The sequence below is a fragment of the Bactrocera tryoni genome, chromosome 1 (assembly GCF_016617805.1).
Source record: "Bactrocera tryoni isolate S06 chromosome 1, CSIRO_BtryS06_freeze2, whole genome shotgun sequence".
Lineage (NCBI taxonomy): Eukaryota > Metazoa > Arthropoda > Insecta > Diptera > Tephritidae > Bactrocera > Bactrocera tryoni.
The window spans coordinates 24,267,956-24,295,333 of NC_052499.1; positions in this window are offsets into that span (position 1 = coordinate 24,267,956).

Sequence of the window (27,378 nt, forward strand, 5' to 3'; positions counted from 1 at the left end):
TTCTTTTGCTAAGGCATTTCTCATATTTTCAGCAATTTTTGGGTTTACGAATTGCCTTTGTTTTCCGCCATTGGCTATGATTCATTTATTTCAGCAGCATTTGCCACCTAAACTGAAGTCACTTGTCGAGGCTGGGCCAGCCACACGTACCGTTTTGTGGCGTGCCCAACCATACTGAGTACAAATTTATTTTATTTGCAGTGATTTTTTATATTTTTCGTCTTTCTTTTTTGTTTTTGGCTTTATATAATATGTTGTCTTGTAGGTATTTTGCCCACAGCTATGGTTACTAAAAATAATAATATTAATCTGCCACTACCCAGTGCTCATAAGAGAGGAGGGCGAACTCCAAGCTAAACGGTGTTTTTGGAATATAGTACATATATTTTTGCTCTTTCTAAATCTCACCGATGCACAGTCGTTCATTAATACAAACGTGATGGAGAACAAGTAAGGAAGGGCTAAGTTCGGGTGTCACCGAACATTTTATACTCTTGCATGATAAAGTGATAATCGAGATTTCATTATCCGTCATTTACATATTTTTTTTTATTTTGCTGTAAAATTAATTAGATTAGTAGTTCCTGAGATATGGTTTTTGGTCCATAAGTGGGCGACGCCACTCACATTTTCAATTTTTAAAAAAAACTGGGTGCAGCTTCCTTCTGCCATTTCTTCCGTAAAATTAAGTGTTTCTGACGTTTTTTGTTAGTCGGTTAACGCACTTTTAGTGATTTTCAACATAACCTATGTATGGGAGGTGGACGTGGTTATTATGCGATTTCTTTCATTTTTGAACTGTATATGGAAATGCCTGAAGGAAACGACTTTATAGAGTTTGGTTGACATAGCTATAGTAGTTTCCGAGATATGTACAAAAAATTTAGTAGGGGGCTGGGCCACGCCCACTTTTCCAAAAAAATTAAGTCCAAATATGCCCCTTCCTAATTCGATCCTTTGTGCCAAATTTCACTTTAATATCTTTATTTATGGCTTAGTTACGACACTTTATAGTTTTTCGGTTTTCGCTATTTTGTGGGTGTCGCAGTCGGCCGATTTTGCCCATCTTCGAACTTAACCTTCTTATGGAGTCAAGAAATACGTGTACCAATTTGCATCATGATATCTTAATTTTTACTCAAGTTACAGCTTGCACGGACGGACGGACGGACAGACAGACACCCGGATTTCAACTCTACTCGTCACCCTGATCACTTTGGTATATATAACCCTATATCTGACTCTTTTAGTTTTAGGACTTACAAACAACCGTTATGTGAACAAAACTATAATACTCTCCTTAGCAACTTTGTTGCGAGAGAATAATTATCTTTATAGCACTTCTTAAAACAGTATGAAAATCCAGAAAATAACCTCGCTCGAAGTGAAGATCTCTTATCAAATTAAAAAGTATTCTCTACAAAAACTTTATATGGATTTCTCAATTTGCATGGGAGCTTTATCGGGTCTGATACGATATAAAACAGCTTCTTGCAGAAAAAAGGGCAAAAATACATATAATATATAATTTATACTATAAGGTGTCCAAAATTTCCTTACGGCTGTTACAAACGTCGTGGCAAATTTAGCATAACCTGTTCAGGGTATAACCATTTAATAAACTCGGCAATGATGATTTTTGCCAATATGCGATGAAATCTCTCAGTATAGTGACAATAACCGAGATTAATTTACTGGAGTTGAATCACTTAAAGATAATAATTTATTGTCATTTTTAGTTACAAAGCCCAGTTATTCTAAAAAAAAAATAAATAAAGTTAATTAAGTAAAATAAGCTAAGTAACATCATATTATTTTATGCCCAAAATAAAAACCGCGTTGGGCATCAGAACATCTCTTAAAAGCGCTAATGATTCACAGTGTACGGACTAGCTCTCACTATTTTTAACTCACACTATATATTCGTCCTTGCTTCGGCAACTTCAACATTCAGCAGGCTGTGTATCACTGCCCCATCCAACTCATATACATGTAAAATTAATGCGAACACATAAAACAGCTACTCGGGCAAAAAATCCATCGGCAGCAGATTAATATGGATTAATATTTGAGGGAATGCCGACTGGAACATATCTTCTCCTTATGCCAAATTTATTAAATATCATTGCTAGTCTGTAGAGTTGGGAACAATTAGAAAAATTGCACTGGTGCACTTTATATGCGAGTATAATCAAATATTTATCGAAATCACTACACAAAACCGGGCACCAAATTAATAAGCACTTGATATGACTTGGTCATCGAAGGTTTATCAGAAAAACTGATATTGAAATGTTTGATATTGATATATAGTTCATAGGTAGGTATGCTAAAAGTTAGATGCGACTTCATGGGGTGTGATAATTTAGCTCTCATCTTCAGACTCAAAACAAGTTTGGGCCAATAATGTCTTTTGTTTCTAAATCCCAATGAACGTAGAGATGTATGGCTTGACAAAATTATTACGAATGCCGTCTTTTTATTATAATTTGAATACTGTATCTTCTTCTTCTTTATTAGCTTACGCGGTTATAGCCGAGTCGTTTCTTCTTTTCGCAATTTAACACCAATTCGAGATACCAAGTTTAGCCCGATGCCAGATCCTTCTTCACATAATCTCTCCAACGGAGTGGAGATCTTCCTCTTCCTCTGCTTCCATCGGTGGATACTAAGTCCAATACTTTCAGAGCTGGAGTCTTTTCATCCATACGGACGACATGAACCTGCCAGCGTAGCCGCTGTCTCTTAATTTGCTGAACTATGTCAATGTCGATGTATATCTCATACAGCTCATCATTCCATCCAATGCGACCATAACTTTTCTCGACTCATCAGATGTTTTCATCGTCCACACTACAGAGTTGAATTTCGGGTCTGTCGTTGTTGTTGGTGTTGATACTGGTTCCAAGATAGACGAAATTATTAACGACTTTGTAGTTATGACTGCCAACAGTGACTTGGGAGTCGCGAATGCGCCAACTGTTTGTTCGATAGCAAGCGATATTTCGTCTTGTCCTCGTTCACTAACCAATTCAGCAAGAAAAACTGTTCGAAACTTATCTACCGGATCAATGTCAAGACTTTTTCGAGATGTTCTCCACATGAAAGCCTACCCTCGGTCAAGTAATCTTCTGACAACGCGCTTGAAACTACTTGCCATGAAAATATCCTTATTACAGAGAATGCAAAAAATGTTTTTGTAGTGTATTCCTGGTTTTATAGCTGCAGTTGACTGGCCGGCTGGAAGCCGAGATTTGATTCCCTTGGGCTACATTTTGTGTTTCAGTTCGAGAACAAAACCTATCAAATTCCTTATAGATTTTGGGAAACTTTCTCAAAACCTTTGTTCGAGCAGTGTGGTTAAATCCAATAAGAACTGAGAACTTTATTAGAAATTGCAATAAAGTTGAATTTGTATAAAGGCCTAAGCATGTAACAGAGCTTATCAAAAAGCTCTAAACATAGTAAACGTCAATGCTAAGTGTTTATTTTGACAACTGATTTGACTGCTAGTACTTTGGGAAATTATGTCATCTAATGAGAGATCCACGAAACGTGTTGCTTCGAAGAGGTGAACCATAAAGAGAAAGATATTACATGAATGGGATTAAGTCTCGGAATCAAGTTGATCAACTAAGAGCTTTGCCTACACAGAACTCGAGAGATGTTTAATTGCCAACGTATTTCTAGATTCTCCGTGTGTAAAGTTAAGTGCCTGTGGAGCTTAGGTTAATCTGATAGGCCGAAGAGCTACGCATATACCAATTTGGTCCTTTGCGATACCAAATGGAGTTTAGTTGCTAGTTCCAAGAGGAGTAGTTCTTTAGGATGCCTGTGCTTCACGCGAATTTTTACAGACTCTGCGGCCTCACTATCGATATCTCCTCCAGTATATCATACCATGGAGACCCCAAATGTTAAAAGCGTAGTTTTGCCAATGTGTAACAAGTGCACACGAAATGCTCCATTGTTTCCTTGGTGCCCTACTCTCGATATTTCCTATAGTCTTCTCGAACTGTCAGCCCCATCCTGCGAGCGCGTGTCGCCACCAGACAGTGACCCGTTAATATTCCACTGTAGAACGTACACATTGCGCCTACTGTAGAGACATGACAATTTGATTACTTCGATACATTAATTACTTTCTTTGAACAAAAGCATTTCAACAAATTTTGAAGTTTGATCAACTGGAGTACTTGTAGTCTTCTCTCTGAGTACAACTATTTCTGTTGAAATGCTAAGATATGTTCATTAAACATTATATACAAATAATTATTATCCACCTTGCTGGGTCCTCTAATTTTCAAACATACTGCAAGTTGGTCAAAAGATTGCTATCGAAATAAAACAAATTAAGGAAATGGTCAGCAAGCGCCGGGCGCAACTCACACACACCGAGAGGAAGGATGGACAAATGGAGAAATAAAAAGCAACTTTCGAATGCGACGCGTTGGGCAATAAGAGAACAAGAACGTGAGAAGCTCGCTGGTAAGGTAGGTATGAATATATGTGTATGCATGTGTATGCTGGAGCAGCTGAACGGTCGAACGGCTGAATATGTGACACTCGTGTGAGAACGAATGAAAACCAGGTGCTTGAATCCATGCGGCGTTGGTGATTGAATTGGAGCAAACGACAACTGGATAGATGAGCGCTAGTTAGTTGGACAAACCGACGTAAGCAGAAAGTTAACCAGTTACCGGTTGGTAGGTGTAATGTGTAGGCCAAAATGCTGACAGACAGATTGCCTGGTGATTGCGATGTGATCGAAAGCCGAGTGCCGATGGACAGCAAGAATTAAGGAAGTGCGATTGTGCGCGTACGGAGGCAACAATGAGATATGCATCAAGGTGGTAATAAGAAAAATAAGAACAAGAAAAATGCGAGATACAACAACTGAACAGTTGCGTGTGGAGGCAATAGATGTGAGTGCTCAATAATGAGTGCTGAGTAGTTGCCGCGCTGGTATATGCCGTCTAGCTTGCAACATGTTATTTGTTTGCTTTTGTTGTTGCTTTCTATCTGCTGCAGCAGCGGCAGCAACGGCAACAGCCTTCACTTTAAAATATTTATTTATGCAGTTATTTTTGCAAGTAGCTTAAATAAATAAATGTAATGAAACGGAATGAATTTGAAATTGTGTCTGCCACAACAACAATAGCAACAACAACAACAACAATAGCAATAACAAGCAACAGTGTATATGCAATAAAATATACTAACGACCAGCAAAACTCGCCAGCTACGCGGTGGCTTCCACTTGGCGGGTAGTAAATTAAAATTTAAATTTATGCCATTCGCTGAAAATGTTGATGAATGTGGAAGACACCAATGCTGGCATTGCAAAAGCAACAAAAACAACAATAAATTGATGAAAAAAGAAAACAACAGCAAACCGTCATAACAGCCAGTTGGGCAGTTGAAGATGACTTTGGTGGCTGCCACAAAGTGTGTGTACTCACCTGGTTGTAGCAGGTCATGCATTTTGAATGAATAACCGGCTAGCTGGATAACTGGCTACTTTGGCTAACCAAACTCACCAAAACCGAGTGCCGAGTGAACGAAAGCGCAGCAATTAAGCGCGTCTTTGCGTTGTTGCAACAATCGAAATTTTTAACATGGTCTTCTCCCTTGTGGCCGCCATAACATGGCCTTGCGCGGCGCTACTAGCTAAGTGCAGAGGTAAAAAGAAAAATGTTTGTACAGAATTTACAACGCAGAAGGGCATTCATTACATGCAGAGTCATGTTGCAAGCTTGGAACGGGGATTAGTGAGCGCAGAGCGTTAAAACAGGTGTGTCATAGACATTTGCTAATAGTTCCATGCCGGCGTACGGTGGTAGGGCTTCAGCAATATTTTTCTAAAAGTTTAGTCCAGATATAAACAAATATTTTAGATAAATACTCACCTGTTCTCAGATGACGTTCCATATAAAGTGTTTAAGGTAATGTTATGTACCGGCGATCCGCTGAAAGTTTTGACTGCAAGTTTTTTAAAATTTCCGTGGGACAATCGGATCGTTTCAAAGGCCATTTGCTAAGTCGGCACAAAATAAGAGTATGTCTCTGTTGTTGTTGTAACGGGTACCTAATCTCCGTTAGGATGGTAAGGATTAACTAAATCGTCGTCGACGTCATTCAACGATAGGCCCAAGAAACATGCTGTTTCGAAGGGGTCGGACCAAAGGGAGAAATGGGGCATGCAAAGAGGTGGCCAGTCTCATGCGGAGACTCATTGCACGAAGGGCATGTATTTTAGATATGTCGGGAATCTCTTCTGAATAAGTAGGAAGTTAACCAAATATCCAGAACTAATTTGTGCAAGGTTTCTCTTCCGAGGCTGTTGGTAGTTTTTCATTGGTAGAGTTTTTTACGTGGCGGGTCCCGAGCCCAGCGCACAACCCTGTGGAGGAAATGTTTCGCCTTGTCACTTTAGCTCACCTTCAAACGGTTGTTCTTAGGCTACCCAGAGGATACTTGGTCAAAGACCGGAAGTCGTAAGCTGCTTGAGCCATATGTAAAATAATCGTTTTTGGCCACTCCCAAGTGAAGTGCGATCAGAGAACTTTCTTGGAATATCCAATTGGCGCCACGTAGCGAAAAGAAGATACGACTGGCGCGCTGTTGTTAATCGCGTAAGCGGTGTCTACGCCAATAAAGAAGAAGAAGAATCTGTGCAAGGGTTACTCTCGTTTCTTGTGGCAACTCGAGCTCTTCCTCTGCAACGAGTGGTGGTTTGACTCCAAGTACGCCATTCACTGAAAGGGAGTCGGTGAATATGTCGATGGCTCCACTGTGAATGGCAGTCAGTGCTTGTCAGGAGTTGGTTCCGTCCGAAGTGTGGTTGGCGTATTGTTTGATGTCGTCGACGTAGTTGAGGAATGACCTCTTCATGCTCCTAGGAGGTGGTTCCGCCCCAAGCAGATGACTGCAGGGATGATTTCTGTGGAAGCACTTCAGCGGGAATTGCTTGGAGAGTATTTCTTTATTCTCCTTAACTGGGAGCATACGGGCCTCACTATTCAAGTATTCGAAAAGATACATCAATAGACATGCTGTCGTAGTCCGGAGTACAGTATTCCGACAAGTCTGAAGCTTCGTCGTCTGCGATTCACTGGATCCAGGCGACCATACTGGTGCGGCGTAGTTAAGGTTCAGTTAATGAACAACATTTCCAATTTCTTTTATTCTACGCTGAGCTCATAGTTAAGCGATTTCGACTGCCATGTGAATAGAATTCAAGAGAGTGTCTTAACACATCGACGGTTTAATTGACTCTGAGCCTTGAGATCGATCCGGAACAGCGAACTGCTTGAAAAGTGGTCGTATTACTAGATCTTAAAAAAATATTATGTTAATGGACTTTGAACCTGATCACTTTTATTTCTTATTATGCAGATGAAACCGTTATGTTGAGACTATTAAGAACAAAAATTTTACATGATGTTATTTAGCGAAATTTTCTAATGTTCCAAGTCTGAATAATAGTCTTCCACTGTGCACCCTAGTTGCATCAACAGCCTAACTGCGTTGCAAGTTGCAAATGGCATGCTGTCTGACCCAATTGAGCGAGTATACAAGTGGCATTTACAACATGAACTACCAGCTCTGCATGCCTGTGGACAGATTCACTAGTTTTGCAACATATTTACACATCAACTGTATCGATTATGCCTCGTAATCATAAGATAATTACAACGTAATCAGTTGTTAATACTTGGTTAAATGTCAAATTATGCACTTAAAGCAAAGACGTGCTTACGTCGCACCCATAATTATTAAAAAAGACTCTCACCTAATATAAGGGGTTAAGGCTAGTCAGAATTAAAAAAAAATCGAATTTGATTAAGAGCATTAAACTTGTTGAAACAATATTAAATTTCTTGTGTTAGCTCGATCAATAAACCCACCGAGGATTCAACTATTTTAAACCGTCTGAAAATACATTTGTCTAGAAATCTGTAAAGTAGACCTTCGTAGTGGGGTCAACTCTGGCAAATACGGAGGATGTGGCAGCAGTTCGTAGTTTAAATTTACCAATTTAGCCGCGTCGGCGGAGAGGATGGGAGCCAATGCGCTGTCATGGTAGAGAGTAGTCAATTCGTCACACAGATTGATTTTTTCAGCAATTTGAATTCGACTCGGTTCGGCATAGTAGAGCCCTGCGACCCATTTGATTGGTTCTTCCGTTGGATGCGTGAGCGCCCTTGTTGGCGTAGAGCTCATACAGTTCGTAGTTCCATCATCTTTGATATAAATCTCTCGAATGCTCAAAGAGAATGATGTGAGTCTTATAAGGAATTTTTGCTTATTATATACAAAGTCTTTCAATGTTTCAAATTTATGGTTGCCAGCAGAGACGTAGTCATCAAGGAACCTTTGTGAGTGCTCTTATTCAACAACCACTTTCGCTTTTATCTCTAGGTTGGAAAAGGCTGCGCTGACGGCTCTGTTGTTAAGCCTCGGATGCTAATATAATATGCGCACTCCAGTAGCTTTGTACTTTCGGATTTTTCCAGCATTAAGTTGAAGAAAACGCACGAGAGGAAATGACTCTGTCTAAACCTACGTCTGCTAACGAACGACTCGGAAAGGTTCTTCCCGATTTTGATGGTGCTGATGTTCGTGCTTAACGTCATTCTGCATAACCGTATAAGTTTCGCGGAAATATCAAAATTAAATAAGGTGACAAGTTAAAAGAGGTTAAAGAAATTTTTAACAGATCACGCGTGAGCCGTGTCAAGCTGTCAGGTTATATTTGTATGGTATTTTTTGGTATTTCATCATGGAAAGATTTACGCTTGAACAACGTTTACTATTCGTGCAACTTTATTACGAATATTCACATTCTGTAAGGAATATTTTTCCCGCGCTTCACTCAACTTATGGTCAACATAATCAGCCTACTGAGCGTACTATTCGCAACACCATCAACCATCTTGAGACCCAACCCCGTGAAGAAAATATAGCAGCCGTATCTAAAAATGTACACGAAGAGCGTGGAGAGTTGATTCTGAGCCATTCACAGCAACTCGGACTGACTTATGAAACGTCTTGGCTTTTACGTCGAAATTTATTTATTTTATTTATTTATAATAATTCATATAACAAAAAGAGTTTTATTATATAAATACATAAACGCAGCACTGGCTACGAGGCCTTTAGCCGCCTTGTAATTATAACTAAGTAGGTGAAAAAATTCTATTTGCTAAGGGTTAGTAAAGATGTAAGTTGCTTAAATATGTTTTAACAAATCGTTAGTTTTTAAGAATCTATATACAATCATAACGTTTTTTTCTGAAGGTTCACTTAAAGGGGGCAAATGGATGGGATGGATGGATTTTACCCGATAGTAGGTGGGCGCGTGTTATGATAGTGTGTCCAATCCTTAATTGAGTATATGTCTTCATTGCGCTAGTTGGAACTGTTGACGAGTAGATTATTCGATTTCTGGCTGGGTTTATGACCGCGTAGTGATGTTTAAATGTTTTCCATTCGCTTGCGTTTTTTTGATGCCTTTTGTGCTTGATAAGGTTAGAAATGTCTTGCTTGGTTGGGACGTAGTATGTTAAGGCAGGAGTTCTGGCTACATTTTTCGCAGCGAGGTCTGCAAAGTGGTTGCCTGTAATACCAGCATGGCCAGGGATCCACATTACTTGGATTTTCTGAGGGGCACCAATGACCGCGTCTCTGCTAACTTCTATTATGGGATTGCGATTGGAAGGAGACGTTTTTGCAGACATACACGATTTGCTGTCGGTACAGATGAGGAACTTTCCTTTCGTCTTTTTTGCGTGATTAACTGCATGAAGAATAGCAGCTCCTTCAGCGGTAAATACAGAGCTCGTTGAGGGGAGAAGCCAATTGCAAATAATTTCTCCTGTGGCAGTGACAACTGCTAACGAAGTGGAATCGATGGACTTGGAGCCATCCGTAAACAATAACTTCCAGCCATTATTTGTGTAATTAGATTCCAGTTCAGCAAAGGTTTGTTGAAAGACTTCGTTTGGTGTGTTTTGCTTGGACGAAAACATAAGCTTCGCCGTATTGCGCAATGGTATGGTGCATTTAAAAGGTTGATACTGCTTTTGGAGCAATTGCCATAGATGGTTACGTCGAGATATTAAGTTGAAAGTGAAGAAATTACACCTTGTGTAAGAACTGAAACCACTCGATCTTCCCAGGCGACATCGCTTCGCTCTATGGGCTCCTGAAAAGCTCTTAGAAGATCCGACCTTTTTAAGGCAAATTTCGTTCAACGATGAAGCCCATTTCTGGCTCAATGGGTATGTAATAGCCCTGACAGACGGCATCGTTAATCCGGATTAACTGCGCACTTAATCAGATCCAAATTTGTAGGTGACAGACGGCAGCTATGCGAGTTTGAAACTCTCATAAACAGCTCATTGTCCTTTTTAAAATATTTTCAATGAAAATTGATAGAAGATAAACATTACGGCTGTTAGCCGACCAATTTTTACCAAACCATTTTTATACTCTCGCAACAATGTTGCTAACGAGAGTATTATAGTTTTGTTCACATAACGGTTGTTTGTAAGTCCTAAAACTAAAAAGGAATCAGATATAGGGTTATATATACCAAAGTGATCAGGGCGACGAGTAGAGTCGAAATCGGATGGGTCTGTCTGTCCGTCCGTCTGTCCGTCCGTCCGTCCGTTCGTCCGTCCGTCCGTCCGTCTGTCCGTCCGTCCGTCCGTCTGTCCGTCCGTCCGTCCGTCTGTCCGTCCGTCCGTGCAAGCTGTAACTTGAGTAAAAATTGAGCATATCATGATGAAACTTGGTACACGTATTCCTTGGCTCCATAAGAAGGTTAAGTTCGAAGATGGGCCAAATCAACCCACTGCCACGCCCACAAAATGGCGGAAACCGAAAACCTATAAAGTGTCATAACTAAGCCATAAATAAAGATATTAATGTGAAATTTGGCACAAAGGATCGCATTAGGGAGGGGCATATTTGGACCCAATTGTTTTGGAAAAGTGGGCGTGGCCCTGCCCCCTACTAAGTTTTTGTACATATCTCGGAAACTACTATAGCTATGTCAACCAAACTCTACAGAGCCGTTTTTTTAAGGCATTTCCATATACAGTTCAAAAATGGAAGAAATCGGATAATAACCACGCCCACCTCCCATACAAAGGTTATGTTGAAAATCACTAAAAGTGCGTTAACCGACTCATAAAAAACGTCAGAAACACTAAATTTTACGGAAGAAATTGCAGAAGGAAGCTGCACTCAGGCTTTTTTTAAAAATTGAAAATGGGCATGGCGCCGCCCACTTATGGACCAAAAACCATATCTCAGGAACTACTAGACCGATTACAATGAAATTCGGTATATAATATTTTCTTAACACCCTGATGACATGTACGAAATATGGGTGAAATCGGTTCACAACCACGCCTTCTTCTAATATAAAGCTATTTTGAATTCCATCTGATGCCTTCTCTGTATAATACGAGTATAAACATTAGGAACCAATGATGATAGCGGAATAAAACTTTACAAAAATACGGTATTTGAAAAATATGTAAATGACGTATTATGAAATCTCGATTATCACTTTACCATGCGAGAGTATAAAATGTTCGGTGACACCCGAACTTAGCCCTTCCTTACTTGTTTATTACAAAAACATATCAACACATTATTTTTAAAACTGCATCATAACATAGAAGTTTTATTGATATTATATTGAGAATTTGATAAACAGCTGTCAGGGTTGCTTGTATTTCATTCAAAATAGATGAAAATTGGCCATTTTTAACAATGTTGCCAACGAAAATCTCACAAACTCCCTAAAATTTTGAGAGTTATTTTTGGATTCAGCAACGGAGTTAGCTGTGGTAACTCCTGAGTTAATCCCGAAAAATGCAATTAATCTGGTTTAACGCTGCCGTCTGTCAATGCTATAAGCAAGATAAGTTACTGCATTTGGAACGAAGAGTAACCAGTAAAAATCTATTAAAAACAACTGCTTTGTATGGAGTGTGGGCCGATGAAATCATAGGTACATATTTCAATGACGATCGTTATAGCCCCATGATTATCGACTATTTCATACCTGAAATTGAAGCTCGCGTTACTTTCCACACGTTTTGGTCGTGTGATATCACACCGTTCGACTTTTTTCTGTGAGGATATGTGAAGTCTAAAGTCTATGCGAACAATCCTGCTTCCATATTCAGGCCTTGGAGTGGTATTTGCCAGTTACCAATCAAAATTCTCGAATGAGTTTCTGTGTTATATATATTGATTTAATAATTCAATTGCTTCTTAATATCTCGCTGAAACTTTGCTGATCGTTTTTCATTTGGATCATGAATTAGACAGTGATTGTGAACCTTGAACCTTGACGAATTAGACTTGCGGTAAGAGAACCAGTTCGGCTGCATGTATCCACTACTGCTCCGTTTTCCTTATTATTATTGTTTTCATCTAAAACTGGAAAGTCATCAATTCGTCATCATCCGAAACATATTAAATCTTCAAAGCATTTGTTGAAATCTTGAATATTGAAATCTTCAAGGTCTTCTCTTTCAATGGCCAGCTAAAAAATATCCGCGCCCGCAGGCAAGTTTGCTTGACTTAATTTCTTGACTCGACTTCTTGACATTTCATTGTATAAATATTAACAATATTCTAGAAGTTATAATCATCACCACTTTATTGATGCAATTATATGTGTACAGGTACTTGTGGGTCTACCTAAATGCAAATGATGTGTTAATTTAATGTTCAGTTAAAAGCAGTTAAGCACTATGTCATTCACTTGCAACAATTGATAAATTACTGACACCGTTAAGTGCCTGCCTCCGCTTTACCTGCCTACTATGCGCTTGATTCCGGCCTACAAATCATCAGCTTCGTCAAGTGTATTCTGTTACTCGCATTAAGCCATACTTGGAGACACACTCACACATATGACATTTGCATGACTTACTTACTTACATACATACTTGTAATATATGTGTGTTTGCTCCACCAGCCTGTTATTAACATCACATGCTATTTACGCGAACGAGGTAATCGTCGGCCGCAGCTCTGGCGACACTTCCATTAAATAGTGCTAACTTCAGTTATTAAGCGTGAGAAATATACTAAACTCTTATCCCGTCAGCAATTATAATTTCTAATTACAAGAAGACAATTTATTAATGCTTTTCCGATACGCGATATGTCTATAATTATTTCATAAAGTGCAGGAAAATTATTCAATTATCAACATTTTTGCAATTCTCACTTACATTGTACCGAAGCGACTGAACACATAAAGAGAAAGAAAAAACCTGTAAGGAATGGCTAAGTTCGGGTGTAAGTATACAATTTATATTCTCGCAATTTGCAAGGATCACGCCGAAGAAATGTTTTCAGTCAAATTACCTAAATTATTTGTCAAACAGTTCCTGAGATATAATATTTCATCTAAATATGGACGGCGCCATGCCCAATTTCCAATTTTAATACCAACTACTACTAAGCCCTTCTTCCTTTTATAGTTGAAAATAACATTTTGTCATCTCACCACAACTTGAAACTGTTTAAAATCAGAAAAGTTTTTAAAGACTTGATGCCTTACGGCATACAACTTCTGTCTGGCGGATGAATCGCAATTGCGATTGTCGTAATATCTGTTAATAATGTTGACCTGACAAAAAATTTTGCTATATGTCCCAATGATATGTCTGTATGTCAAAAATGCGTTGAATAGGATCAGTACTTCCAACAGCCCCCATATACCTAATATCAAGATTTGTGAACTGCCGGGTGACTTTAAACTGCATATCTTCTTATCTTTAATGACGTAGACACCGCTTACGTGGTTACAGTCGAGTTAGCCACAGCGCGCGCCTATTGTTTCTTCTTTTAGGAATTTGGCGCCACTTCCAGATACCAAGACTGAAGGTCTTCCTCTACTTCACCAGGCAGGTACTGTGTCGAATACTTTCAGAGCTGATGTGTTTTCGTTCATTTCTTAACTCGCTAAACTATGTGAATGTCGTCGTATATCTCGTACAGCTCGCCGTTCCGTCGAATGCGATTTTTAATGTTGCCAATGGCCAAATGACCATAAATCGTCCACAGAACCTTTCTCTCTAAAACTCGTAACATCATCTCATCAGATTTTGTCCTCGTCCATGCCTCTGCACCATACGGCAGGACGGGAATTTAGAGTTTGGTCTTTGTTAGTAGAGAGATGACTTTACTTCTCAATTACCTACTCAGTCTGAAGTAGTACCAGTTGACAAGAGGTATTCTGCGTTGGATCTCGAGACTGACATGGTTTTTGCTGTTAATAATGGTTCCAAGATAGACGAAATTATCTAAGATTTCAAAATTATGACTGTAAACAGTGACGTGGGAGCCTAGTCGAGAATGCAACGACTGTTTTTGTTTTTTTTTTTGATGACAGATGATATTTCGTGTTGCTCTCGTTTACTACCAGATACATTTGCTTCGCTTCCTCATCCAGTCTGGAAAAATCAGAGCTAACGGCTATCAGCGGCGTACGCCAGCACCTGTACACTCTTATACAAGACTGTGCCTTCTCGATTCAGCTGTGCTGCTTGAATTTATTGAGGTAGTCGTTTTGTCTGAAACCTTGTTTGGTATCGAACGGCTCGAAGAAGTCCTTTCCGATCCTAACGGAGCTTTTGGTATTGCTCAACGTCAGTTTACACAGCCGTATTAATTTTGCGGGGATACCAAATTCAGACACAGCGGCATCGGCTCCCGCCGCTTTTTTCTCTTCAGACGGGTAATTGCTTTTCGAACTTCTTCATGGTCGGGTAATGGAACTCCGCTCAATCGTCATCGCTTGGGGAATCAAGTTCGACATCTCCTGGTGTTATGCTTTCACTTTCAGCAGGCTGGAAAGTGTACCCTCCATAATTTTAGTATGCTCTGGGCATCGCTTACTAGATCAGCTCTGGGGGTACTACAAGATTATGCTACGGTCTTGAAACCTTATGCTAGTCGCCGCATTTTTTCGTAGAATTTTCGAGCATTTCCGCTGTCGGCCCGCTTGTCAAGCTCTTCGTACTCACGTTATGTTATGTTTAAAAGCATGTCAACACAGTGAACTAAGTACATCAAAACAAAATTTTTATTGTATGTATTTAGATAGTTATGATATGTTTTTATGTGTGGCATTAACCTTTGGCGCAATAGAAACTTTCTACTTAAATTTTAACTGATTGTACAGTTATGACTTCAAGATCGAGCCGACTGTTACAAATGTAGTACAAACCAACTGTAAATACCAACAACCTTAAATGTTGGCTATCGTCTGGGCTCAGCGGCTCATCGATCACAGAATCTCCTTTCTCGATCAACGTAGTCATATTTCGCTGTGTTGCTGCAATTCTAAATTGTTGCAAACGAACTTTACAACAACAAACAAACAATTACATTGTTTGCTGCTCATAAAACAGAATCGTTAATTTCTTGTTGATTGCAACGCATATATGCACACATACATACATACATATGTATGCATGTATGTATGTTCTTAGGTAGCATCAGCAAGTGGTTATTGCCTAAAGAACCACAAGATTGACGGCACTTACGTTCGATCAGCTTCCGTGAATTATGTCTTTATGATTTCGGCTCGCGTCCGTCTTACCAATATTTTTTGGTCTCCTCTTTGTCGTTGTTGATTCATGTTTGGGGTTGTACGCTTTCATTGGCTCATTTCGTTTATTACTGCATTCTTTATAGTCCGCATTCGTGTTTATGGTTTTGGGAGCCTCTTTGTCAGCCGTTATAGTATAGCTTTAATTACGGTACACTTTCGAGGCTCAATAATTTGCCAAAGCAATTATGATTTTATTTCATTTTATGATTGATTACTACTTGATTATGATTTGGTTTGTCAATCGGTTCGTTAAAAGGATATATTCTTTAATACTTAAATAAAAATATATTGAGACTATATTTAATTTATGGCAGATTTTCTATATGTTTTGTCCAGCTTCTGCTCCCATTATTGATAAGTGTCTTCACATTCTTCAACAAATGTAGGATCTACAAGAGTTAACTTAAGACTGTTACTACTATATCGACCCTACTTTTAACCTCACGTAAACAAAAGACTAACACTAGTAGTAACAGTCTTAAAGAGAGATCCCATTAGGCCAGCTGGGAACCATGGTCCATTATGATCCCCAAATACTCGTAAGTATTAATTGAAAAGACTTTCAAATATCGGCAAAGCTCTTTGAGTTGATCAGAAATTACTTGTTGTGATTAATATCAGATACAGCACTTCCTCCGAAGATATGACAGCCGAAATGATTCAACATCAGTCTTGCAAAGTTTGCACAGTGAAAGAGAAGTTCTCAGTGTTTTATCTCAACTTTCACCATATAACTTATACAGTTAGTTTCAACGTTCAAGACTTGAAAACACCAAATCTCTATCATTTGAATCAATGGGTGAACATAAAAACGAAAAAGTTAAGAAGTTGATGACAAAAATATTGATGTTAAAATATGGACGTAAAGTGATACATTCCTGACAGAGCTTGATATCAAAAAAAAATAATGGCTTCCCAAAAATATGTTGTTAGTAGTTCTAGAGACTCCTCTACTTTATCTTCACTCACTCTTCTTTTTCTTCTTCTTAATTGGCGTAGACACCGCTTACGCGATTATAGCCGAGTTAACAACAGCGCGCCAGTCGTTTCTTCTTTTCGCTGCGTGGCGCCAATTGGATTTTCCAAGCGAAGCCAGGTCCTTCTCGACTTGGAGTCCTTCAACGGAGTGGAGGCGCTTCTTTTCTTCCTCTGCTACCCCGGCGGTACTGCGTCGTAATTTCGCCCAAGCCTCTTCATCTCAGAGCTGGAGTGCTTTTTCATCCATCCGGATGCTGGTTCCAAGTTATGACTCCAGCTTCAGCAGCGTAGCCGCCGTCTTTTAAGGCTTCCCAAAAATCGTTTGTTAAATAGAGTCGCTGAACTATGTTCATTCTCCTTTCAAGAAAGATTTGGCGCATGGTGAAGATCTGGTCGGTTGTTGATTTTCCAGGTCTGAAGCCACACTGGTCCAATCAGTTTGTTGACGGTGGGCTTTAATCTTTCACACAATACGCTCGATAGAACCTTATATGCGATGTTGAGGAGGCTAATCCCACGGTAGTTGGCGCAGATTGTGGGGTCTCCTTTTTTATGGATTGGGCATAGCACACTTAAATTCCAATCGTTGGGCATGCTCTCGTCCGACCATATTTTACAAAGAAGCTGATGCATGCTCCCATGCCGGTAGTCCGTCGGCCCCTGCCGCTTTGTTGTTCTTGAGGCGGGCAATTGCTATTCGAACTTCTTCATGGTCGGGTAATGGAACGTCTGCTCCATCGTCATCGATTGGGGAATCGGGTTCCCCTTCTCCTGGTGTTGTGCGTTCACTGCCATTCAGCAGGCTGGAGAAGTGTTCCCTCCATAATTTTCTTCACTCACTCAGTCAAAGAAAAAACAAGAAATGCCGCTTAATACACTCTTCACTTCTTTAATGTGGAATAACCACGATGGTAACAGAGTTTACAAAACCTGCAATCGTTTCATACCTTCGCTGGTTAAATGCGAAGGATAATTCAAGCCTCACTCTACTTATTCACCTTTCCAAATCAGAAATAACTAATACTTTCAGAGCAAGCTACATGTTTCTATCTTAAAGATCTTGAGTAAACTTTCTTAGTTCTTATAAGGAGGTATTCTTGTCTAGAGACATAAATTTGAGGTGCTTTTTCGGGTGCTATAGATACAAAAATTTTACTAGCATTCATAATAGTAGAAGATATCAGGTCTGGTGGTTCTTAGCATTCAATTGAAGATCCTATTTAGCATAGTTGAAGTAATTTCATTTACGTCAAATGTACACGGTTTTGTTCCATAACTTGTTGCCATTTCGAAGATAATTTCATACTGCAACTCCCATACACATCAGTTGGTAGCAACCTCTGGGATCAGGTCCGGACCATAATGTGTGGATGCAACAGAATGACTAACCAAGCACGCGAAGCTTCTGGCAAGTCACCATTGATGTGTGTGATCTGGCTATGTGCCGATGGAACACAATACCTCTTCTATCATTTTTTTCCAAAATATTAAAAATATTATTTCTCCAGATAAATGCCGTTAACTTGTTTTGCTTGGTTTTTGATTTTCTACCGACAGCTCAGCTGATTATGTATGTCTAAAACTTTTAAAATTCAACGAAATTTGGTGCCATATATGTACATAAGTATTGAGCCAGTTTAAATATAATATTAGAAATAAAACACTTTTAAAAATAATATTTGCGAGCACATATTCAAACATATTCAAACATACATGTCATTCACTCTTTTATGAAAAAAAAACGGAAAAGAGCTCCACGAAACTGGCTTTATCGCAATTACGTTCAATTAACGTCATAATCGTGTGTCTAATCTGCTGTCAAAATATGACAGCAGCTGTCACATTTGCGGCAAGTTATCCTAATATCTAATACACGCGAGTCCGAGCCCGCACAAACACGAAAGTGACAGCGTGCCGACAATTAAAATGCAATCAGTGGGCAAAGACATTTTTGACTTAAAATTGAATTTTAATTGAATGGAAGATAAACTGCTGAAATGCACAACACAATGTCAGCACTTGAAAGACAACAATAACAAACGACTATGCACGGTCCGCGCAGCACATGCTTTGTGGGCGTGTTGCAATCATTGCTGGCCATTGCTTTTGCTAAAACTTTGTGTTGATAAACACAATTATCCTTGGTTCGCTCAATGGCGTTTGCATGACGCCTGCAAAATGTGCCACATCACTCAAATGCTCATCAAAGCCAAGCAAGGCCATGCAGCTGCCACATTTTCTGCCTGGTCACTGCTGCTGTGTGCTTTGATGATGACATCGATCTGTGTGTATCTATTGTGAGTTTTGGTTTCGGTTTGGTGAATGAACTTAGTTATCTACAATTAACAACTTGGAATTACCAACACGTTTGCAGAATAAAACAAAATTCTCATATATTTAGTAGGTTGAACAAGGCTTTCACAAACTTAACCACAAGTCTTCGAGACTTCGGTATGTTAAATGCAAACGATCTTTAAGCGCACGCTGATCGTTAGATGGATTTCCCATTATTTGATTCAACTGCCGCTTTGAAGCCATCTATTTACTATTAGGCAGAGTAAATAGATGGCTTCAAAGCGGCAGTTGGATCAAATAATGGGAAATCCATCTAAGGATCAGCGTGCGCTAAAAGATCGTTTGCATTTAACATGCCGAGGTCTCGAAGACTCTTTGCACACTTTTTCGAATGTGTGATACTGAAACTATACCCTATTACTTTTCTCGTAAGCTCTTCGAAATACAATATAATCACGAAGATACCCCAATCCTGCAAAGCCGCGTCTCACTTCGAACTATACATTTTACTAACTCACCTGGAAAATCTTTGGGTTAAACTTACGAGAACGCTTTCTTTCTGGTGACAGTGAGATTTGTGGTAAAATTGTATTTAAGAGCTAACTGCATATCAAGTTACAACAACAATAGACAGTTTTTGAGTGAAGACATCACACCGTAAGTCTCCAATAAAATACATAATTGCTACGACTCAACCGCCAAAAGCAATTTCCTGATTGCCACTATTCAAACTCTTCCTCATATTTGTTTGCTTTGTGATCTGAGATTGTTTGTTGATATAGAATTGTGGTTAATATTTGTTTGTTCTCATTTATGTGGCACCTTAAAGCGATTTTTCCTTGCAATTCAGCTGATTAGAGTTCTGCAACTTAAACTATATCTATTTTTATAAACAGCTAGTATGAAAAAAGTAGTCGGTCTACGAGGGTGGCATCAAAAAAATTTAACTGACATATACATAATTGTTTTATAATTTGTGGGCTTATATAATTATCTATTACCTGAGATGGTTTCAGTATTTTGCAAAAGTAAACTATCTCTTAGCTTTCTCATATAGAAAAATCGACGATCGCTTTGTAACGCGAAACTTGTATTTGAACTGCTGTCTTATAACCTTATACCATGTTCAGACCGACACTTAATCACAAGGTTTCGGCTGTTGAGTAGTTTATTCCACTAATCTTATAAATTTAACAAGATTTCGCCATACAAAAATGACAGTTCTTAATCTCGTGTCCGAGGTGATTTAAATCTAAGCCACGCGGAAACTCTCTATGCGACTCTGATTTAGCACCATCTACTTGTCAGAATTGAAAATTGATTACATTTTCACAACCTATTTAGACACTTGAAAGAGAAAAAAATGTAAACCAACAAATGAATTAAACGTAATGAATCTGAATTCAACTGAAAATCGACTTCCCAAATAAAAAAATGCGTCCATTAGTTCCACTATATGGAAAATATATAAAAGAAGACGGGTTTTATAACAAAATATTATATAACAATGTTTTTTTTAATGAATATTAAGCGATGTGAATTCTTGAATGGCAAAAACATCTGTTTTATCATCTGTCCAACGGCAGTGAGAACGGACTACATTAGTGAAAAGATTAAATGTAATCTAATCACTTAAAATTTTTGGTGGGAACATAGTATTAAAAAACCACAAATTCATATTAGATTGCAAATGAATGGAATCTTGCAAGATATGTAGATAACAGAAGCAAAGTTGCCGAATCCAACATACTTAGTTCAAAGAAACAAATTTTAGTTGCTTAGATGGTAAAGATGCTTTGACCCATGACATGAGCATAAGAATTAATTTATTAAAAAGAATTCCGTATGTTCTTGAAACCTTATTTTTTGATGAAAAGATATCAGATATACGAGAATATGACCGGAGCTCTGTTAAGTGATATAGCTCGATGTCTTAAGACAGAAATTAATGATGAAGAACCCAAAAAACTACAAAGTTATTCTGGATGACCATAAAATGCAGTTAACTGACATAGTAGACACTTCAAAGATATCAAGGCGAATGTTAGTACATGGAAAATATTAAAAAAATGCTTAAATTGAAAGAGTGATTTCAGTAAATGAGGCTAATGTAATCTTCGAACTTCATCTTTCTTATATCCCCTGTTAGATTGTAAACTTTGTGAGCATCCCTAGTATATATTTATGCTATGTACGAGAGTAGTTACAAGAACAGCTCTCCGCCAGTTTATGCTTCATCACTTCAGGCTAATTTGCTACCGAAGTGGCATGCAACAACAACACAAAACGCGATTCCTGGCAACATGCCCTTTAATCGCACCAAATGCCCCATCCATTTATATATACCAATGAATATACTTTCTTGTATTGCGGCGTTGGGCATTCCGCTTAACGCTTTAACCAGGCAAGTGCCCACCTGTCTGTTCCAGCCGCAGAGTCATCACTATACGCCGGTCAATATCGCAGCCGCGGTGGCGCATTCGTTGCTTGTACTTCTCACAGACTTTCGACAGCAGCAGTAGCACAACAACAATGAATATAACAACAACAATGCCAACAATGTTGCAATGCAAAATGCTCACTAATGATGTGTAGTTGCTTACTCATCAACTATTGGGCCGCCGCCCAGCTGGCTGTGGGGAAACGCACTACACGCCGACGAACTGCCCCTGCATACGGACGTGGGTTCGCCGTCCATTCACGTCTACGACAGACTGACTGATGGAGATGTAAATTTGCAATATTACAAATGAACGCCACAAAACGGCCGCAATTGATCGCAATCAGCAAAGGTTGCAGTTGGTGCTACAACAATAATGACAACAACAACGCGATGGCAGCGGCAGCATCATCATCATCAACGGCTGAAAGCAAACAATGATTGTGGCATTAATGTGCCAACAACAACAACAAGAGCTTACAGCGTGTGAGATAGCCAGTAGCCACAGTGGCTCGAGCAAGTAAGTGTTTGCTGGTCCATTACACGACATGCAACGCCACTTCGGCAGCAGTTACGCGCTTCAACGATTTTTAGGCCACAAGCACCGGTAATTTGCATCGCTCCCATTGCCGCCACTGTTGCAAGCGAATGCAAATACACCGACAGAGTCGGAGTCGGAGCCGGAGCCGGCAACCAACCGCAGTTGCTGATTGTGCGATTAAGCGAATGCAACTTTAACCTTCATTTAAATGTGCAACAATCCACTGATTGACATCAATCGATCGCCTCTGCAGCAAGAGGCAATAACAACAGCAATGGCAACAACAACAATGACAAGAAACCATAGTAGAACAAACAAACAAATATGAACGGACAAAGGCAACCTTAAGCGATCAGATATCGTTCGTCCCAGGCATCCAGCCCCTTAACGGTTGCGTTCATCGCCCAATCGATTGACGACTTGTATCGCCTACGTTGGCGCTTAAGCCGTTGATCTGTTTCTACTGATGAATGAAATTTGTAAATTGTTTCGATTATGTTGGCTTGTGAATGGAAATGAGCGTTGCTTCGTGGCTAACCGTCTGCAGTGTTCGTCGTCAGTATCACATGATCGGTTGGGCTGTGAGCCAATTTATTCCCAACTTATCAGCTAATTTTGTTGAATTGTTAGCCGTTTAAGGCAAGCAGTGGCAATGTGTAGGCGATTGAGAAGGAAATCAGAGAAGATCGCGCAGCTGAGAAATACGCAAATTTGGAGGAAGAGAAATTAGCGACACTAAAGTCAAATTAGTTCGATTTCTCATGATGCTCTGTAACAGCTAAAATCACCAAAAAATTGTGTCATGGCTTCCTATGCACAGAGAATATGTGGTAGGTGCCTTTTTCGAGATACAGGAAGCCTTCAATAATGTTCGAACGGAGGTGGTACTTAAAGTCCTCGAAAAACTTGAAATGGAATCGAATATTAAGCAACTCACATATACATATGTAGTATTCTTTGTGTAAACATTTTCGTAGCTGGGAGGTATTGTACATGTTTTACGAAAGGTCAATAGAGGCACACAGCATGGTGGGATGCTTTCGCCGCTGTTCTGGATCTGGCTGGTAAAAGATCTACTGAAAGAACTCAAAGAAAGGAGGTGGTTAATCGTCAACCCAAGTAAAAATGAAATTTATTTACCAGGAATCGCAGAAATTCCTATTACCTCACTTGGAGACTGTCGCCTTCAACCTGTCTACAAAGTGAAGCTCCTGGAGCTAACCCTTGATAGAAAGTTTTCATGGAGGTCATACTTTGAGGAAAGAGTAAGGAAGACATCGGTGGCCCTATACTGTTCTAGAGCAGCTTTTTGGAAGAGGTCTGGCCTCTCACCAAAAGTGGTGTTTTGGCTTTACAAACCCGTAGCCAAGTCAATAATGCATTTTAGAGTATTCATCTGGTGGTAGACGCTCGAAAAGTAAGACAAATTTTGAACATATCCACAGAACGGTTCTCAGAGAAGCTGGTATTCGAAAGAATCCAAACATGGGCATGCTACAATTCTCTCTTTTTTCAAGTACGTCCTTGAAAACTTTTTTCTGCTCATATGCAGACAAAGCATAAGTAAATGGAGTGAAGTCGCTTCGATCTTTTTCACTGATGGGTCAACGTTGTGTGAAAAGGTGGAGTTTTTTGAAAATACCGCTCGGTCAAGCTTAGTTTTGTGCTACCAGATCGCTGCAGTTCTTTTAGACAGAAGTACATGTTTCAGAAAACTGTACACTTAGTCCGCTCGCTTACAGTGTGCTCGAAGTTAGTCAAAGGGCGCTGATGAGCCTGAAAAAGGTGGCATCCTCGTCCCACTAATAATGGAGTGCAGTTAGCTTAACTTATGACTATATCTATAGCCCCATTTATGAAACGGGGTGGTACCGTGTTACCAAGGGATACGGCTAGAGATTCTTCATCTTCTTTATTGACGTAGACACCGCTTACGCGATTATAGCCGAGTTAACAACATCGCGCCAGTCGTTTCTTCTTTTCGCTACTTGGCGCCAATTGGATATTCCAAGCGAAGCCAGGTCCTTCTCCACCTGATCCTTCCACGGAGTGGAGGTTTTCCTCTTCCCCTGCTTCCCCCGGCGGGTACTGGGTCGAATACTTTCACAGCTGGAGTGTTTTCGTCCATTCGGACAACAGCGTAGCTGCTGTCTTTTCATTCGCTGAACTGTGTCGATGTCGTCATATATCTCATACATCTCATCGTTCAATCGAATGTGACATTCGCTATGGCCAATGCGCAAAGGACCATAAATCTTTCGCAGAACTTTTCTCTCGAAAACTCGCAACGTCGCTCATCTGAGGCTGTTTAGTCTTTTTCATTTTTACTGTTTTTTTACGTGGCGGGTCCCGAGCCCAGCACACAACCCTGTGGAGGAGATGTTTCGCCTTGTCACTTTAGCTCGCCTTCAAACGGATATTCTCATGGTACCCAGAGGATACTTCGTCAAAGCCCGTAAATCGTCGTCAGCTGCTTGAGCCATATGAAAAAGAATCGTTTCTAGCCACTCCCAAGTGAAAGGCGATCAGAGAACTTTCCTCACTTGAATTTCTACACATCAATCCATCCTCCACGGCTACATACGTACAGTATATATTAGTTGAAATTAAATATTGATTTACTACATATATTGCTTCATTTCAGTTATTTGACTTCCAAAACAATTTTACCTTGTTACACACGCACATTAATGGAGACAGAGGCTCAATGTTTCTTTAACTTTGCGAAAATACCAATATTGTAGTTTGGCATAAGCTTTTATTAAAATTAATTTCGACAAATATGAAGTTGCTGAGGACTTCAGAGATAAAAGTGGTGGGTGAATAACTTAATAAAATATTATAGGTTATCTGAAGACGGCTGCTTTAGATGAAGTTTTTTCATTCAGATAATTGAAACTTTTTAGATATTCAGACATCGTCTCTCCTCAACATAATCTTTTTCATTAAATAGACCTTTAACTCTCAAAGGCTCGTTGAAACATGGGTTCAATCTTGTATGCCTCCCTCTAAACTTAACTCAAGGTACGAATCAATTTGAACCACATTAATAGCTTTTTTATACTCTTGCAACATTTTGCTATAGAGTTTTGTTCATCTATTTAACAGTTGTATGTATACCCTTAAACTAAACGACATACATAGATATGCAGCAATACACTATATACAACATGTAACAGAAACGAGTTGAAATCCGTCACACCTCTATCGACAGTGTGAAAATGGATCAAAATCGGAACATAACTCCTCTCACTCCCCGGCGCTAACGGTATTGTTTGAAAACTACTAAAAACGGCATAACACAAGAACTATATAATGGGTTGTGCCAGATTTTTAATTTTTTTTCAAAAGGTGATGTTACATATCTCGAAGATCCGCCTGAACGATTTCAATTAGATAAATTCGTGGTCAGTAATATCCCAACTCACATATGCATTTTGCCTTTTTTTTTCTGAAGGATTTTCTCTTTAATTTCTCGGAGTTTGATTCTTGCAAGGTTGCAAGAGTATGAAATGTTCGGTTTACTCGAACTTAGCCCTGCCTTATTTGTTTCTGTATACGTATTTACATACATAAATATGTACATACATATAACATATATACTTATATCCTAAAGATTCTGCAAAATGTTGCAGACATTTTTTAAGAATCAACCTTCAACTCCAAGTGCTTCTGTATGTAAATGAAGTCAATTTCACCTAGTTAAATGCTCGGCATGCAGACAATATTTACTGTTAGATTAAGAAGTACAACAACACATGCATTATGGAAGCGTCTAAAATTTTATAAAACACATATGCCTAGAGAAAAAAGTTGACGAAGTTTTTTCCCGGCAGTAGCCGCCGGCAGAATCCAGTAGCCGTTAGTTTTTCTAACTTGATTAAGGCTCCAAACAAATTACTATACGCGTATGCAACGGATTTAGTTGCAACAAAAGTCAAGCAAATTATTTTTTACTTTCAACACGCGTGTTTGAGACGCTATACCACAGTGTGTTGCAGTCTCATGAAAGCAAGAATCGATTTGGTTGCATTGCGTGTCTAACGAGTTGCAGTTATTCTCTTTTTGTTAGCCGAAATCACTGTTAAATGAAACATTTAATTTAATCCTCAGTATGGTGTGGCACGATCATTGCGTCGGCTTCTGGAGAATTATGCTAATGAGCGCTCATATCTTATGTGAAGCGTGTATGAGTTGTGTGGAGCTACTGCAATTTGCAAGATTAAAATTCATATTTTTAGAAATCATAAGCGACTTCAAGCGCTTGTAGGGCCTGCAATTTGGTTCTGGCGCAAATTGCCAGTAAACATGAAATGTCTGGAATTTGAAATTTACTATATGTATGTACATATGTATATATAATACTTAGGGAATTGAAGTCATAAATATATGCTTAGATAACGGCTTAAGACATAAAAATTACAGCAGAATTTAATTCAATGAATTATTTGCTTATTCAGATTGATCTTCTTACTATAACGGTATATTGGTAATTACCAGACCAGAAGCAAATTTAAATGTATTGATTTTGAATATTTTTGATACCAAATGATAGCATGCGAAGCACAACATTGCCACCAAATTTTGAAATGTCTGTTACACCAAATCATTGCTAATTATTCTTCTTCTTTATTGCCGTAGACACGCTTATGCGGTTTTGAGCCGAGTATAACAAACAGCGCGCCAGTCCTATGCTTACCGGCGGTACCGGCGGGTACCGCGTCGAATACTTTCAGAGCTGGAGTGTTTTCTGTCCATACGTACGACAATGATCTTGCAAGTGCTGCCGCTGTCTCTTAATCCGCTGAACTACAAGTATGTCAATGCCGTCGTATATCTCGTACAGCTCATCCTTTCATCGGCTACGGTATTCACCGTTAGCGCTTTTTACGTAAGGGACCATAAATCTCTGCAGAACCTTTCTCTCGAAAACTCGTTACGTCGGTTTATCAGGATGCTGTCATCGTCCATGCCTCTACTGCCATATAGCAAGAAGGGAAATAATAAGTGACTTATATTCTTAAGTTTTTGCTCGTCGAGAGAGAACTTCTTTTACCACAGATTGTTCTAACAAATCTACATATTTTAATGAATATACATATGTACCTCAATATACGGCTACCGTATGAGAAGGAGAATATGAAGACCGATATCTACAAAACTTAAAGCAAATTAGGATCGAAATTTGGTGTAAAACGGGCAAGTATTTCACGTAGTTCGCGTTTTCACGTTTCTCGTGTCAATCTTTAGCTGTTTATCGCACTTTTAGTCGTTGGGAACTCAAACGTTATATTACAGGTGGGCGTGTTATTACTCGATTTAGACGCCTACTCAATTGCCAATAATAATTATCCTATGAAATATTCTAGCTAGTGGGCCCTATCACTTAGAGTTTACAGGAGAAAAGAGACTTTAATAGATCTTAATCACATATTTAATTCAAAACTACGCCAAATCTCGTTTAAA